The sequence below is a fragment of the Ambystoma mexicanum genome, chromosome 9, assembly GCF_040938575.1.
Source record: "Ambystoma mexicanum isolate Mex_15411 chromosome 9, UKY_AmexF1_1, whole genome shotgun sequence".
Classification (NCBI taxonomy): domain Eukaryota; kingdom Metazoa; phylum Chordata; class Amphibia; order Caudata; family Ambystomatidae; genus Ambystoma; species Ambystoma mexicanum.
The window spans coordinates 1,249,237,204-1,249,255,899 of record NC_090931.1 but is presented as its reverse complement, the minus strand read 5'-3'; positions in this window follow the sequence as shown (position 1 = coordinate 1,249,255,899).

Here is an 18,696-nt window from a genome sequence, read left to right as displayed (position 1 = left end):
AACATTTCTGGCTCAACCTTGGTCTCACAGAAATCGCACATATATCTTGCCAAGAAATCAAAAATAGGAACAGTGAAGCCATCTTAAAAATAGAATCTCATTGACACCTACTATCCTAAATGAAGTACTGCTTTGGAAGACACATGCCTTTACAAAATAGCTCACAACTATGCATACAAAAAATGTTACGCCAAACGAGCAATTGGAAAATACTTATTATTATAATGTCATTGAAGTCTAGTAAGATTTTCAAAACCCAGTCACATTAATCATGCACATTTTTTATTTAAGTCTGCTGAGCATAGAGAACTTTATTACATGGCCCTACTGCAACTATTCAAACCTTGGAGAAATAATTGTCGGGTGACCACGACACATTTGAAACTGCATTTAAGGCAAATGAAAGAAAATTACATATTTAAACAGTTCAAAGAAATGTTAGACATGAACGCCAACAAGAAGACAAAAAGAAACACAACTAGATAAAGACAAACCCAAGTCAAGAATCACTTGAAGAACCACTTTCAAAATTAAGCAGAAATAGCAATGAATGAGATTTTCTGTCACTTATAAACTCATAGTTAAATGATTAACAACGAGCCATTTACCAAGAGGCCACTGAAGAAATTGAACATGGAATTAAACATGAAAATAATATGTTCAGTTGTAAATAATGCAAACATCTGCTCTTGTATGAAAGGGGTAAAGCTGGTTCTGGCAAAAACCTTCTTAAGTAAAACAATCAGAACATTTTTAGAAGAAAAAATAAATAACCTCACTGCTGTTGTAACAGCCCCTCTGCTCTAGCTGCTTACAACGGCTACCAGTCATTTGGTCGACAACCACCATTTGGCCGACACCAAATGGTCGAAATCCAAATGGTTGAATGTTGTTTTTTTTTTTTTACATTTTTCTTTTTTTGGGGGGGTTCCCCCATCCCCGTTTTTATACATTATTTTTTTTTAACCAAACAAAACAAAAATATATATATAAATAAATAAAAAATAAATTCGACCATTTTTTTTCCGACCATTTGGTTTCAATCAAATGGTCATTCGATCTTTTTTTTTCGACCAAATGAGCGGACACCGCTTACAACAGAGGAGGTGTAACTTTACACCGAACACTCCTCCTGTCTCTAAAACAACACAACAAATTGAAATATAACACATTGTCACAAAAGCTGCAACTGAAGTACCCAGAATTCTGCAACAAATGGAATTCCAGCTAGTAAATGAACTAAGCATGTTTTCCAACCTAATGCTTGCTTTAATTCATCTAAGTAAGCAGGAAGTACTAAAACCGGATATAAAGAACTGTTTGGTGGAAAACATGTTATTGTTTTGGAGAACTACAGTTAACATTACTGAAAGGGCAACCTATAATTAAAACTTTAGGTCATAAAGAATGCCACAATACACTCAGCAGCATGGGGAATGTCAATCTGTGGCATTGTTTTCTCTACAGAGAACTTGTAATGAAACAATGCTGACAAATTTTATGCAACAAATAGTCCACATCAGCTGCACAGACAAACTAGAAGTGCATGGCATGACACTCCTTATGTTTCAACAAGCAACAGCATGACTAAATCACCAATATAAATCTATCTCAAACACAGATGGATTGCAAAAACAATGGACGATATGGCTAAACTGCAGAGTGATACTAAAACACAACCTTGATGTTGAAAAAGGATAAGTTAATGGAGCAATCAGAACAGTGGTTGGCTTTCAAACATATCCAAATTGAAACAATAACCAGCTTGGCATCAACAATTTTGACAAATTTAATAAACTAAAAGAAATCCATGCCACTACAGCATGTTTCCTCCTTTTCAAAGTTATGTATATACCCAGAGAAACATTCTCTCTGTTTCTGGTCTATACTGTTACCTTTCACATGACACAAAGTCTAACCCTCTAGCACACACTTGTTGACTTCGGCAGCAAAGACTTCAAAGACGGTATGAGTTACACAGCAATTTCACGTCTTTGTACACTCAATGGTCTATTATTAGTTAGCTTTGATGCAAACAAAGACAACATTGACATTACCAGAATAAAACAGGCTGTGTACACTGTACACGCCACATCCAGATATGTAAAATGTACCTCAAAAATGAAAACCATTACAAAGACAACTAGGACAAACAAAAACCATAGCGGATCACCCCAGAAACCCTGTAAAAAACAAAAAAAAGCAAAGAGAGACCAAATTCTCTGGTCCTTTTAAATTCAGCAACACAACTAAAGTAAATTGCTATTTAAATGCAGCAATCAAGCTTATATTCCAATTGCTATCAATTGTGGACACTTTACTTATATTGCACAGAAAAGCTACGTTTACAAATCCTCACCCGGCACAGAAATGCCACTAATAACCCTAAGCCAAATACAGTGTCTCAGGGATAAGACAGACATTGAACACTGTGTACGAATTGTTAAATTAAACATAAACACACAGGTAGATCCACTTGAATGTGTAATGTACTTACCAGAGGTACTAGAGACACAGCACATTCCTTGTACCTGACAAAGTACATGTTTCATATGTTTGGAAACATCCATTCAGTCTCTGCAACCATGTTTCAGAGGACCATGCCCCTTATGAACAATTTGTGGAAGTGTATTTACCAAATTGTAATTCAATTCCATTTCCATTTCATCAACTTTTCTAAAATGCAAATCATGGCATATTATGTTCATTTTGCAATTCAAACAATCTTTCAAACATACAAATAGATTCACATGCTCAATATGTAATATTAATGTTTTTAAGATAAACACAGATGGTATAAAAAATAACGTACACTCACTAACTTCTCACATGCCCAAGTATCTCTTGGCAAGTAAACATTCACAACAGTAGGTATAATATACCACACTGGTGCCACAACCAACTGAGGGCACTATACTGCATATGTGAAAAAATATGCGATTGGCTTGAATGTAGGACAGTTCTGTTACTCAAAAACAAAGGTTTATTAACAATACATATACACAATGTTTTTTTTCAATCCACATTGGATTTGGTTCCCATGATCCAATTATTACAATGTGTTAATACAACAACAGTATATCTCACACAAATGTTGTAGAAAACATAGTACATACAATGTACTACTTATGATGGTCCACAAAGTAAATGTATGTGTAAAACCTTGAGTATGTATATCTTTATACCATGTTCTGCAACTAATTATATTTTCTTTCCTTTACAGACAAATACACGCAGATATTCCCTTGTTAACACAACCAACTGACCCACTATTTTAGCCATGATCGATAGCCACATTATTGCACGCATTCAACCTGAAGTAAACATATTGGTGTGGCAAGGGCCGTAGAGACATATTGGTCAAAGTAATTATATTGCTGTGGCCATGGCCAGTGGTCAGATTGTTCAGGGCATGGCTGATTACTAATAATCTGATATCCATACTCTGTGACAACCGCACATCCATTTTTACTCACAATAACGCAAACCTTTTTCCTTTTCTTCTTTCCCTCATCCTGCAGAGACTGTCTTTCATCCTAAAATTAAACAGAAATGTATATAACTATTAGTCACACTCACTAGACTCAATACATAAGCATAAAACCCACAGTAAGCATTGTTGTAGCAAATAATATAACATAACCGTTCTCAACAGATGTCTGTGAACACAAAGCGATGTGTGTAATGGCCGTGGTCAGACAAAAATGACTGTGAGCTCGGCGACAAACCCACAGGCATTTCTACACACAATAACTCAAACAACGTTCTTTTTTGTCACTCCCCTCAGCCTCCACAGAGAATCTTTCATGCTCAAATTAACCTCAAATTCAGTTTCTCTAGCTTTTTCTACCTCAATGTCATCAGACTGTGGTCACAGTTTCTGAATCCAAGATGCCTTCCGTTCAAAAAACATTGATGATCCACTCATTTAGTTAACAAATCATCAGCTGCATCCTTAGTCCACAAACATTACACAGTTCTCTGGCTGGTCCAGAGGCATCCGAGAACACCAAATCATGAAATGAGTCTGCAGAATAGACTGAGACATCACTATTTTTTGGGGCCCTACAATTTGAGTATTTTCAAAAAATCTACTGAACAGATTTATGCCAAATTTACAAAAGTACCCGTTTAAAGCCATTCTGCTGCTCCTCCACAAGTTTGGTGCAAATCCGTCCAGCAGTTTGGGCTGAAGCCAAAATCAAAAAGATTTTCCATTCAAGTCTATCTGGATTTCAAAATTTCTAGAACCCCCCCTATAACTTGTCCCCCTTTACAAAACCACACAGATGTTTGCAAAATATTCAGAGTTGGTTCTATATTTCTTTTGCAAATTTTCATGAGGATTCATTGAATCGAACAGTGTCAAAGTAATAAGCCACCCAAAAACATCTCTTCCTAATGTAACTGCCACTTTACCATAACTACAGGGTCTCTACCGCAGACCCAATAAGTTGCAGTAATACAATCCTTTGAAATTCAGTGAAACAAACCTTTGTTAAACATATGTTATGGTTGGAAGATGAAATAGAAAAACCAAATAATTGTGATTTGCCAGTTATGGTAATCTATGCAACTATAACTAGCACCACCACCATGCACTGATAAGACTAACATCCAGTACATCAAATATGATATCACAAATGGCATCATCAATGACATCACTGATGACATCACATATGACATTATTACTCTGTTTTTACGGGAGAGACTGGCGTTTCCCTAGGTCAACAGGAATTATTGCAAGTTGTTAATGAGTCTGTATCACATGCTTCAGACAATGAAACTGCACACTTTGCTTTAAAAATACTTCTTAAACTGTTTAATTTTCTCTCATACGAATCAGAAACACATATAGCCCAACTGGCCCAATTGTTACTGTTGGCCAAGGATAAACATACTTCTTCATTGTTGCTTAACAATGTTTCTGAGCAAAATAATATCAGTCTGCTAGGTGCCTTTAGAAAGAAGATGTCAATTTCATCAAATGCTGAAGTAGAGGGAGGATAGCTCAGGGGCAATGTGCTCGCCTTGCAATCAAGACAACACAGAGCCACACAGGTTCGATCCCCAGGTCTGCGCTTAGAAACCTCTGGGTATTAAGAGCGTTATAAATAACCCATCATATCATATCATAGAGAGTCTGATTGAGGACGCCCCGCTGGAATCCACTCTTGTGGAAGTCATCGCGGTGCTGGTAAATGAAAGGCCCCACAATTCTTTTCCTTCCAGAAGTGCTAGGCAGCAAAAGGTGAAGATAAATAGGGGAGGAACATCTCGGATCACTAACCAGGACTTGGGAGAAGAAACTAGTGAACTGGTGTTATCAAACAACCAGCCAAGAGTGCCATTATCGAAAAAAGCACATAGGAAGGCGGCAAGAAGGAATAGAATATGGGCCAATTGAACAGGCAACTTGACCTCATGGCTACTTAACAACATGGATGATCTCAAAGAGGTAAACAAAGTTTCACAATTGCTCAGATACTGCCGCTGCCAATGGAACTCAGCCTGTTCCACCTCAGCCGTCTTTGGATTCAACGATTCAATGAGAGTGTTAGTCTTCAGAGAGATAGAAGAGAGTTGTCTGGCTGCTACTACTTTTACTGTCTCATGTTTGCTTGAAGACAGTCATAAACCAACAAACATCTAGAATATGTAGAACAACAAGAACATGGCGCAATAACATACAATAAGGTTCACTGTTGGAATGCAGAGGTTGTTGCATTGGTGAACAGCTGTGTGTTGTCACTATTGAAGTGGTTTTTCCTCATTGACCTTGTGGTGGAATAAAATGTGAATTAAAAAAAGGCCCTAGTTCAACAATAAATCAAGAAGTGGCTTCCAATACACCTCCTATAAATGACATGAACGATACAGCTACAGTAAAGACCCATTGGGAATGGCTGCTCTCTTTCTTAACTGCTCCCATCAAATGTTCCTGAAAATAACATCACCATATCTTCATGGAATACCTGTGGCCATGCCAACCCGTTTGCAGACAAGGGCTCCTTCGACCAGTTACAAAACTCTGAAATCGTTTTACTACAGGAGACATGGGTGGTTGGGAAAGCCATGTTTTATGGTTATGTGTCTTTTAGTAACCCTGCCAGTAGGGAACCCAAAGACTGACCTAGTTGGGGGCTCATTACATTGTGTTTGAGCAAATAAAAGGCAAGGGAGTTAGAACAGTCAGATCCAAACTCACATGCCTTGTTGGTATTAGGTGAAGTGTGTGAGGACTTGAATATACTATTGATCAACATATATTACCCGCCTGGGGATGTTCAGAGTGATAACACCCAAATTGGAATCTATAAAACACTATCAGCCTATCGCTCTGGGAGAGAGGCCACGCATGTTCTGATTGGAGGTGACTTAAATTCTAGGTGTATTTACTATGTGTTATTGGGGAAAGGCATGTTTATTTCTGGCACTAACATAAACAAAGTGTGTCAAATCATGTTTGACAGTGATAACGTGAGTGGAGTTCTTTAATGTTCTCCAGTTTTCCATGAGGAACAGAAACATTTTGGGGGATGTTCTTCCCTCTCAAACATGGAGGATGCTCAATACATCTACCACAATAGATTGCTTATATGGAAGTGAGAGAATTGGTAAAATTGCCACTTGCACGTCAGCCGGTTTTACAGAATATAGTCATCACGCTAAACTGTCTTTAACTCTGAACGTGGGTAACATATTGAATAATGAAATTGATATGATGTATACGATTATTGTGAACAGAGGTCTGTACCGAGTAGGCTGGTCGAACCATAATCCACTGGTTATAACAAATTATATGTCTAGCCTGGAAAATATTTACATCCAATTTAAATATCCTGACAAAATCTTTTATTGGATAAGTACTATAACTAGCTTCATTTTTATTAGGAACTCACCCCCTTGTCTCAAAGCTAATCCAAAACATGTTCATCAATATGACAGTATCATTACTTGTGAAAAAAGACGGCTTAGCAAGGAGATCAGAAAGGTCTTGCAATTGGCAATCGACCAACTCTCTAAATATTCTCTTATTAGAACTCTAAAGAATAAATATTGCAATTGGAGGACGCACCACTATATATCTAACACTAATTCAGTATGGCAGTCCCTCCATGAGGCATTAAATAAGAACAATAGCAAACATTTAGGGCAAGAAAACAATATTTAGAGGGAGCCCCAGTTAATTCAATCTCGATGGAGAAATGGGATTTTTTTTTTTTTCCCCATAAAATTCAAGCATGCTCCCCCCAATGATTATTATCCAGGCAAAGGTGGAATTTGAAGTATGTAGAGGGGATTCAATACCAATAATTAAGAAATTAAAACAATCTAGTGATCCTGGCCTAGACAGAGTTTACAATATGGTGAAGCGGGACAATATTGTAGTGATGCCCTTTGAATGTTGTGTGCATATGGGGCACATCCCCTTTTCATGGACCCAATCTTACATTATTTCCAACTTTAAAAATGGTAAAAGAGATGATCCAAGAAATTAGTGACCATTTTGCCTTTTGGACGAGTCAAGCAACATTTGTAAGACCTGTATCCTCAGAAACATCAAGAAATGGATCACAAATGAAACGATTTTAAATAGATACCAGTTTGGTTTCCAAAGGGGCCTATCTTACACATATAATATATTCATAGTGAATTCTCTTATTTGGCAAGAAGGGTATAATACCACCTTCATCTTTACATCCTTGTTATCGGCTATGCCGTGGCACTTGATACCATTGACTGTCTAAAACTGTGGGCACAGTTGAAGGACATGGGTATGCCTGGCCATTATGAGAATACCATGGCAAAGATGAGACAGTGAGTTCAGGGGCATTGTCTGCACCAATTAAAACCAGAAGGGGAGTTAAGCAGGGTTTTGTCATTGCCCCTGCCCTTTTCAAACTCTTCCTGGCTGACGTTGGTAACTGCCTGAGTGACGTCCGAAACTTTGCTCCGAAAATGAACAGCGAAAGAATCCCATATCTGACTTACAACGATAATATGGCAATCCTTGACTCCACTCTTAAAGGCATCAGCAGGAATGCATCAGCATGGTTACCTACGCCAAAACGATCTTCACATCAACTTTGAGAAATCCAATTAAATGAGATTCAGAGCTGCCAAGGAATGGCTAAAAAGAGTTTACACACCCAGTGGTAACAGGTATTCTGTCCATGTCTGTCGCTATCTGGGCTATGAGATGGATAACTAAAATAAGGAACAGGGACTGTTTAAAAAGCGTCACTCCAAAGCGGTTTCTATTATGCTCTCATTAAAAAACTTTGCATCCAACAAAGCAGCCTTCAATCTGGCTGGTGTAGTTACGCTATATTGGCAAAAGCTGGTATCGAGCATCGGATATGCCTTTGGAATGTTCATATACTGATTCTGTACATTGGGCAGACTGCTTAGAGGGGTATATATGGCACAATATTTTGGAGCTATTTAGAGCGCCTCCCCACACAAGCCATTCGCATTGAGCCTAGCATATCTTCTCTGAGCACCATGATTAAGATCAACAGAGGTAACCTCTATTTAAAAGCTATTTGTGCTGAGTGGATTTCCATTCTCGCTTCAATTAGTGATGAAGTGCTCAATGGTGGGTGCCCTATACCATCAGAGTTTGAAAAGAAGAATGCACGTTTTTTTTAGTCGATTGAGTGGACTGCGGATTGGAGAGAGAGCTTTGGTGTGCTTTTTAACATATTTAAAAATGTTTGCATTCTGTAGGGTATTTTGTGGAGATTTGGGGCCTGACGGTATTTTCTTACCGCCGAAAAATAACTTAGCAACAATCACTCCTTGTATTCAGATTGGGCCATGTACAACAATAATACAGTGGACATGCATTATTTCAGCACACAGACATGCGTATTTGGTATGCGTGGTTGGTATGCGTGGTTGGTGGTATTTTGGTGAGCATAATTCCCTTGTTTTATTTGTGGCCCCAATATCCAGAACCCCTTATTTTTGTTTAGATTTTTCGTGTAATCACTAGAGAGACCTCAGGCTTGCATTTCAAAAACACCACATTTTCATTTTTAGTGTGCCACCATGGGCAATTTCTCTCTGTCTTATCTACGGCAGCGAGCTATCATGTGGTATTTTCGCTATCTTATATACGGTAGTGAACTATGTCCTGGGCCTCCCTTTTTTGCCGACTCATAGACCTCCGACAAACTACAACACACACAGTTAGTTATAATTGCTCATACTGAATTACATTGTGCACACGGCTGCCGCCAAATTTGATGTTTAGCTACCTTGAAAATGACAATTGCACTGTCTAAACATCTCCCCACATCATCAGCACTGTATTGGTAAATATAAAACACACCACCTGTCTGCTTTCAAATATGTTTGTGTATTATAAAAGTTGCATTTAAACACGATCTCACTTTTTACAGAAATAAATAAAATAGCACAGTAACAGCATTGTCTGTGATACACTGAAAAGAGAGTGGCGGAGACAAGAACTCAATTTGCAACATTAAACATGTGAGTAAAGCACAGGAATCTCTTTTCCTACACTGACTGAATATTCTCGTACACACTCAGCCCCCACACTTCTGTAATTACCTTATCTGTTCAGCATGAGTTTTCTCCAGCTGTTCTCTTTCTGAATTTGGCTCTCTTGAAGATTAACCCCAGTGAAAACAAGCGTCTTTCGTTCTCAAACCGGGGTTATTGCCTGGAATTCTCAGCTTTTGCAGCAGGAAATCTTCAGCCAGGAAACAGGTCCTTCTCCCAGCTCTGCCAAATCTCGATTGTCCTCCCCCTCTCCTCAAGCTCCCCCAGCAAAACTCTAATCACTGCCTCTAGCATGATACTTGCTATGACGCTGCTCCAATCAGAATCAATCATGCCATTTCCTCCCTCACTACACAATGGCTCATTTCTACAATAACCATTTGTAACCAACTGATTTCCTGTTCCTTCGAGCCCTTTGCCTCCTGTAGTTATGTGGACAGAGCAGCAGAGAAAAAGAAAAAAATGAATGTGCGTTTAAAATTTCACTTTCTGAGTAGGCCTAATTCTGCAGTGGAGACACATTTTTATTAGTGGGTTATGTTAAATGCAGTTTTATTAGTCAGGTTAGTTATTAATAAGGTTAGTTATTAATTTTCAAATGTGTCTCTTGCACCATAGGCATTTCAGGTGAAAAATAGTGTGCATTTTTGAATGTGCACGTGTGCTTTTAACTGTAAAAATAGATTTGCATCTTATATGTTAAAATCGTTTTTGACTGAATAGCCTCTCTTTACTTATATGTCCATGTTAATCTGGCAACACATATAGCAATGCACCACAACCATGTGGTGGTGCTGCATCAAAAAAAAAAATTGCTACCTGTGCAGTAGTGCTGTACTCTGTGCTGTAACACGCCAAATATCCTTACAATTCATGGGACTGGTTTCACAATTACAACCACGTGGGTCACCTACCCTCCCTGAGCGACTATGTTGGTCTATACTTTAAGTATCGATGGCCACAGAAATACATCTCGCAATTCCCTAGTCTGAAGTTTCGAAGGATATTCATGAAGATTCGACTAAATAATCAGCCGGTGTTGGAAATCACAGGTGCATGGATGGGAATGCCTAAGGATGAGCAGAACGGTATTCTCTGTTAAGATAATTGTGTGACAGAGAAACTTAGACATGCGCTGACCACCTCAAAGCCATGTACAAATACGACATGAGATACTATTGACATTGTGCAAATGGCTTCCTGGATATCCAGAGTGACCTATTTTGGCGGAATGGTATCTCGGGCTGTATCATGTCAAAGGTCATTGCTTTTTCGTATGCTTGTTTGGCCATACCACGGGTTCTAAAATATTGGTTGAATGTATATTTCTTCTTTTTGAATGTATATTTTTTGTTGCTTGTTATTGTTGGAAAACGGACACTCCTATTTTGTCAGGAATTTTTAAAAAGTGTATCTGTGTGCATGATTTTATTTGTATCTAGATATGTTATTTGATTTTGTTCTCCTGTTTTTTTTTTCTTCTTTTTTCTCATTCTTCTTTTATTGATTGTTAACTAATTTGTTTTGTGAAACGTTTTAACAAACTACATTCCAAATAAATAATAAAATAATTACCCTGTAAAAATCAAGGGGTTCTGTTTAGAGTACTAATGGGAAGGGTGATGGGTAGGCTTCTAATGAACTACTCCTGGTATTACAAAATGTACTTAGTGAAACAGAAAACTTCTACTGAATCTTTGTTGTTAATGTATGCAACCTAATAATACATAAACAGAGACAATGGCTGCTCCATGGACCATACAAGCAGAGTATTCATAATCTGATATGTTTGGCCAGTCGGATCATAAGTCCAAGCCAGGCACATTCTTGGCTTATGTAAAACTTACAATCAACAGCTTACAATACATGAAATACTGCCTACGTGTATTAGTATAGATGGTATATATATATATATGTGTTTATTTTTATTTTTTATTTTAATTATTGAATACACATTTAGCGGCAAGCGTTGTAGAGCATATATATAGAGCACCAATGCATACACACCGGAGACACATACAGGGAAACACTAATAAGGAGGAAATAAATAGTTTGACTAGAAAATAAAAATACATTTAGGTACCATCATCATGTATAACAATTGTATTATCAGTCTTGAAAGTAGTTAGGAATATAGCACAAGGTTAAAGTCTATATATACAGCACCTTTAGCGTATGTGTATCATATTTCCTGTGCAGAATGATAAGATGCAGTTGTCGGCTTAAAATTCATACTGTCACTGAACAAAAACATCTTTCCAAGAGATGTCATCACTGATGTCATTGATGATGCCATTTGTGTTGTCATTTTTAATGTCCTGGGTGTTAATCTTAGCAGTGCGTGGTAGTGGCACTAGTTATGGTTTTATAGCTTACCATAACTGACACATTTCTTTGGTTTTCAATGTTAACTTCAACCATAACATCTTTTTAACAATAGTTTTTTCACTGAACTTCATAGGTTTTTATTACTGCAACTTAACTATAACATCCCTTTAACTAAAGTTTTTTCACAGGATTTCAGAGGTTCATATCAGTGAAACTTAACCATTATGTCTCTTTAACAACATATTTCCACTGAATTCCTGTGAAACCTAATTTATCAGTAACTTCATAGTTTCTCTTCACAAAGTTTGGGCTTAAAAATCATTGTCCTCTGCTTGCCACATAATAGCTTTTACATATGTAGATGGAATCACTAGTCCACGGACGTCTCTGGGGACAGCTGTCATCTGTATTATTCAAAATCACAGGGTGACAAATATCGCTTTTTTCTTTTAGTAGAACAATCAATTATACGTAGAAAAACAATCTAAACAATCAGTGCAGCCACGTTTTACAGCAATTATAACTTTGAAAAATTAAACATTGTTTTCAAAATAATACAAAATTAAAAATTGTTACACAATATTAATGAAAACTGTGCACCCTGTGTAAAAAATCACTTCAACACCTGACAGGCACTGCAGCACAACATTGGTTGCAGTGAGAAATATAATTTAAAAAGTTTAGTAAGTAAACTGTACCTTTCCATTTGATCTGTAAACATGCATAATGTAATTGTAATAAGTGTGTGAAAATGTTATATAACTAAATGTAAACATTATACATTATAATAGAAATGTCAAAAACTCTGGAATGGCAGAAGTTACATTTTCTAAAAGAAGATATAACTGCCGAACAACCTTCTAATGGTAAATGTTTTCAAATATTTTACAAAACAATACAATTCTATCACGTATACATAATAAACTCTGTTTTACATATCTCTTATACTTCAAAATTTAGAGCAAGAAGAAGAAAAACAAAGTAATCATGAGGAAACTGAAAAGGAAAACTGTGAAAAAAAAATCATATAACTTTGAAATTCATTATGTTAAAAATCTTACAATACAAAATGTTGATTTTCATTGCCCTAACTGTACCTATGACCCTTTCCCTCATCAATAATCCCAATCATTCAGAGAAGATATTAGTGATCAATGTTTTGATGGGATTTCTTTCCCTAATTCCCCCAGTCATGAACATATACCACCCACAAAGTCCCCTATTTTAGTTTCCCATCGTGATTATTCCTCCCTATCATAATGTATAGTAATATAAATATTGTAAAACACCAATTTAAAATCCAAGAACTAAATGTATCTGCAACCTCATATTACAGTGACTTCACAAGGTTTGCTGAAGTTCGCTAACAGACCGCCAGATCCGCGGTCACAGTGGCACACTTTTTAATTAGTTTGCAGACTTGACAGTGAGGTTGCCAGCCTGATAGCACACATGAGTGAAGTCACCCATCTGCCCACACGTTCGCATAGAACACACATGTGTCTGTAATGATGCGATGCACTTTTAATCAGTTTGCGAACATCACAGCCCTGTCACGGTCATCGCAGTGAACCCATGTGAAATCACCCGAGTGGCTAGCATTCACAAATGGTCGGGTACAGTCGTGAATGTCATGATGTGACTGTGCCTCTGCGGCATGATGACATGTCTGCGGTCAATGTCCATCTATATGACATTACATAACATTGGAAATCAGATGAATACATTTTGTGTACAGTAGACTAAAGTGACAAATACATTTACAGAAGTACATATGCTAAAAATCTTGGCACACAAAATGTTGATTTTCATTGCCCTCACTGTACCTTTGACCCTTTCCCCCATCAATAATCCCAATCATTCTGAGAAGATATTAATGATCAACATTGTTATGAGATTTATAATCCTAATTCTTCTAATCATGAACATATACCAACCTCAATGGCCCCTATTTTTGTTTCCCACAGTGATTATCCCTCCCTATCATAGTGTAGTAATATATAGTAATATAAATATAGTAAAGCCCCAATGTAAAGTCCACAAACTAAATACATTTGTGTATCTGCAACCTTATATTACAGAGATGTCACACTTCCATGGTCACATTGACGCCATTTTTTATTAGTTTGCAAACTTCACAGTGAGGGTGCAGTCCTGATGCACACCTGAGAGACGTCACCAATCTGCGCTGTTGTTTGCATACAACACATGTGTCTGTAATAACGCGATGCACTTTTAATTAGTTTGCAAACATCACAGCCCATTTGCGGTTATCGCACAGGACCTGTGTGACATCACCCGATGTGCACTAGCATTCACGAATCATGTGACACGGTCGGAGACAGCAGTGAATCTCTTGATGTGACTGCGTCCCTGTGGCGTGTTGACATTTCTGCGGTCAATGTCCATGTTGTACAGATATCTTGAAATCCAATGTTTGCCCACACTACCAACTCTCAAGCTGACTTACACAATTGTTACTAGGATATTATGTTGTTCTCTGAACTTTTTACAACTTTTAATGGTCTTTTTATGGCCTCCAAAGTCTGACAATAGGAGGAAAGACTGCAGAAAGTTCCTCCAACGGGACCCACCCATTTCTTTTAGTCGTTCTCAACCTGGCAGACCAGTGAGGAGATGGATTCCTTCTGCTGCCTCACAGGCAATACAGGAAGCAGTTGACTTGTATCTTCAACGCACAGCTGTCTTGTGTGTGTATGTTGACACACTCATCTGAAGGGGGGAGCTATTCTGCGGCACTTGTGAGGCTATTAAGACCCATGAGAAGAATTGCCCTGTACCTTAGTTTTTATAAACAATGCTGAACATCTTCCCTTGTCCACCTGCCCCTCACCAATAGGGGTTGGTGCCACCACCCCACCCTCCTACCCACTCTCTATCTGGCAGAATAGAAACATCTACAAAAAAATAGGTTCCCTGGGGAACCACCTTTCAAAGTATAAAAATAGAATATAAACAAAGTAGTGTATTCCTTATAGACTAATTTATATTGGTGCATAAATAAGGTGAACTCCATAAGTATCTCCAGTATTGCCATCAACATTAAAATCCATGTCAGTGCAAATACTGGAGTGTTTGTGTAGCACAGTGGAAAAAAAGACAGAAATAATGTCCTGTTCCACCCTTCTTCTCTGCCATACAAGCAATTACAAATACAGTGTGACATGAATAAAAGGTGTACACCACCAAACACCTTGAGCTCCCTTTGCTGTTTCTTCACCGTTGATATCAGCAGGTGGGAGAATATGTCTGCGGATTTAACATGAGAAAAACAGAGAATGGAAGCTATATGAACCTTACTCCTTCTTTTGGTACTATTTAATATTAGGTCTTAACAGAGCCTTTTTGTTCTTGTAAGACTGTGATCTTAATACTCTTCTTCCAATTTCATTTCTTTCACCAAAAATGTTTCAATACATTCCAAATATTGGAAAGAAAATCAGAATTTCCAACACTTGCTAGATGTACACCATGTTTTCTGAAAATGTTCACTCCATCATGTTGTATATTATCATTTTCAAAAGATGGCATGATTGACATTTTGCCTTTCTTTTTCTATTTGTGGATGAAACAACTTTGATCCATTAATCTTTTGAAAGTATTTTTCATGGTAAACTACAAAGACATGCCAGTTACATATATTAAAAACAAAGGGGGGTCTGGGAATCTCTCTACCAGCACGAACACAGCCCAATGACTTGTTCTTGGGTGAATAACCTCTGGGAGAGACTCTACCAAGTCTTTAGCTCACTGTCCCTTTCACAGAGAAGAAATGTCCCTGCATATCAGCCTTTGTCCTGCCCAGGGGCAGTCCAGCGCCGAAATGCTAGGCAATTCTCCTCTGAACAAGAGTACCAACAGTAACCCCATACACGTGTTTCAGCCTTGTTGGGCATCATCAGTGAGGTGAAACTGTTGCCTCTCTAAGAACAGTGAGCAAGGGTTCCACGTCTGGATCGCCCTGTTAACTTAGGGTAAAACCCAAAGTTAATTTATTCAAAACAAAGGGGGGTCTGGGAATCTCTCTACCAGCACGAACACAGCCCAATGACTTGTTCTTGGGTGAATAACCCCTGGGAGAGACTCTACCAAGTCTTTAGCTCACTGTCCCTTTCACAGAGAAGAAATTTCCCTGCATATCAGCCTTTGTCCTGCCCAGGGGCAGTCCAGCGCCGAAATGCTAGGCAATTCTCCTCTGAACAAGAGTACCATCAGTAACCCCATACACGTGTTTCAGCCTTGTTGGGCATCATCAGTGAGGTGAAACTGTTGCCTCTCTAAGAACAGTGAGCAAGGGGTCCATACATTATGTTATGTTATGTTAAGGACATTTATTAAGCACTTGTTCACGTGGCGGTGGCGAAAGAGGGAAAGCAGCCTAGACCACAGTCAGCTACTAAAGCAGGTATGTTTTGAAGCCCTTTCTAAAAGTAAGGTGATTTAACACATTTTTCATAAACAGGGGAAGTCCATTCCACAGCCGAGCTGCGGCAATAGAAAAAGCATGACCAACAATACAGCAGCATCGAAACAAAGGAACAACAAGAAGGACAGCTGTAACTGAATGCAAGGACCATGTAGGAAGATAGCGGGATAACTTGTCACAAAGATATTCAGCACCTTGAACATGCAAAGCATGGTGGACCAACCACAGAGCTTTAAAAACAAAGCACTTGGCAACCGGCAGCCAGTGTAGTGAACGCAACACAGGGGATATATGGGCAGCATAGGGGGAACCAGTGGCAACCCAAGCAGACATATTTTGTAGTCGTTGAAGCCGCTGAATAAGACCCTTAGGTTGAGAGAGATACAGGGAATTACAGTAGTCAAGCTGACTAAGCACAAGGGCAGCCACTACTGGAGAATGAAGATGACAAGGTAACAATGGAAGAACCTTCCGCAGAATTCTAAGATGAAAATGCCCTGCTTTGCACACAGTGGCATCTTGGGACTCCATAGAGAGTGAGGCCAAAATGATTACCCCCAAATTCCTCACATTGTCGGCAGGCACAGGATGGGGACCCAGAGAAGAAGACCAGAAAGAAGACACCCACAGTGAAGGATCGGGGGTGAGCCCACCACCAGCACCTCCAGCTTATCCCTGTTCAACTTCAGCCAGTTGCGGTTCATCCACTCACCCAGGAAAGCCAGGCACCCCTGCAGGCGCAACAACATCTCATCCAGATCTAGATCTAAGCGGATCAGGATCTGAGTGTTCTTGGCTTACGAGTAGCACCTGACACCGAAGGAGCGGATAAGACACACAAGAGGCCAGATGTAGATATTGAAGAGAATCGTGGACAAGGCAGAGCCTTGGGGGACACCACATAGAAGTCCAAAAATAGAAGAACGAAACAGAGCAAGTGAAAGAGTCTGAGTTCTCTCGGTCAAGAAGGAAGAAAACCAGGTGTGAACCTGGGCTGAGATTCCGACTTGGGCCAGGCAGTCAAGCAGAATGGGGTGGTCAACGGTGTCAAATGCCGCTGACAGATCTAATAAAATCAGGGCACCCACCTTTCCTGCATCAACCAACCTGGCCATATCGTCAAGAACCAAGACCAGGACACTCTCAGTCCCCTGACCCGGCCTAAAACCAGATTGGTCAGGATCAAAAAGCCACATAGATTCCATATAAGATGAGAACATAGGGGAGACAAGAGACTCTAAGAGTTTCATAAGAAATGGCAGTACTGAAATAGGGCAGTAGTTAGAAAGCACCAGAGGACCGAGTGAGGGTTTCTTAAGCAGAGGAATCACTGTGGCAGCCTTAAGTTCAGTGGGGATAATGCCAGTTTGACAAGAATTATTAACTGCGCCAGTAATCTCAGCGAGTAAATCAGAAGACATATCTTTCATAATGACCAGAGGAATAGGGTCGGAAGGAGAGCCAGACTTAATATGGCAGATAGCAGTAAGAACATCTGATTCTGTAAACAATGAAAAAGAAGACCAGCCCTCAAATACTGTCTGGCTCATAGGAGCACGTGTTTCACGCACAGTATACAGGTCAGTAGTGATAAGCGTAGTGGCCTTCACTATGTTAGTGCATATTGTTTCGATCTTAGTGATGAAAGTTTACCCTAAACTATTACCTCTAAAATGTACTACAATAATTTCTGGATGTTTCAAATGCACCATATCTTCTCACACAGCTAATAGTTGACTCAATTTCATATCACAAACTCCATGCCATTCCCACTCCAATTTTCCTAAGACAAGATTATGTGAGATGCTCTACATGTATCTGCATGCCAGGCAACCCGTAACTCTCCTATAATCCAATGAGACTTCTTGTTGAGCTTCATGCTTTCAGCAACTCAAACAAGAAATTAAGCAGTTGCTGTCCTATCCTCCTCTGCAGGTCAGCTCCTCCTTAACAAAGAGAAGACCTATTGGTTGAGCTCTCAGCATCCGCAGACATCCTCTCTGCAGTCCTGTCTGCGGACATTGGGGCACAGGGCAGTCCTTCTTCCTTTTTACCTTGAGCTCTGTAAAACTCACTGATTGGCTTCATTCAAACAGTCATGCACCCATGCAAAAATCATATCCAAAACCTCCACATCTAACTCTGTCATCTTATTTCAATAGTTCAGACGTATCTTTCAACATTGAGAATGCATTTGTATTATCATTCAGAGGCTCATCTATCACAACCTACTGTGCAAACTTTTACAGAGGGCTGTTTCCAGATTCAACATGATCTACATTCCCCAATCTATATTTAAGATGCCATACTACAAGTATTCTTTCATTTTTAAAATAATGTTTTATACAATTTTGTATGAGATAACTTGAAGAACAACTGATGTTCTA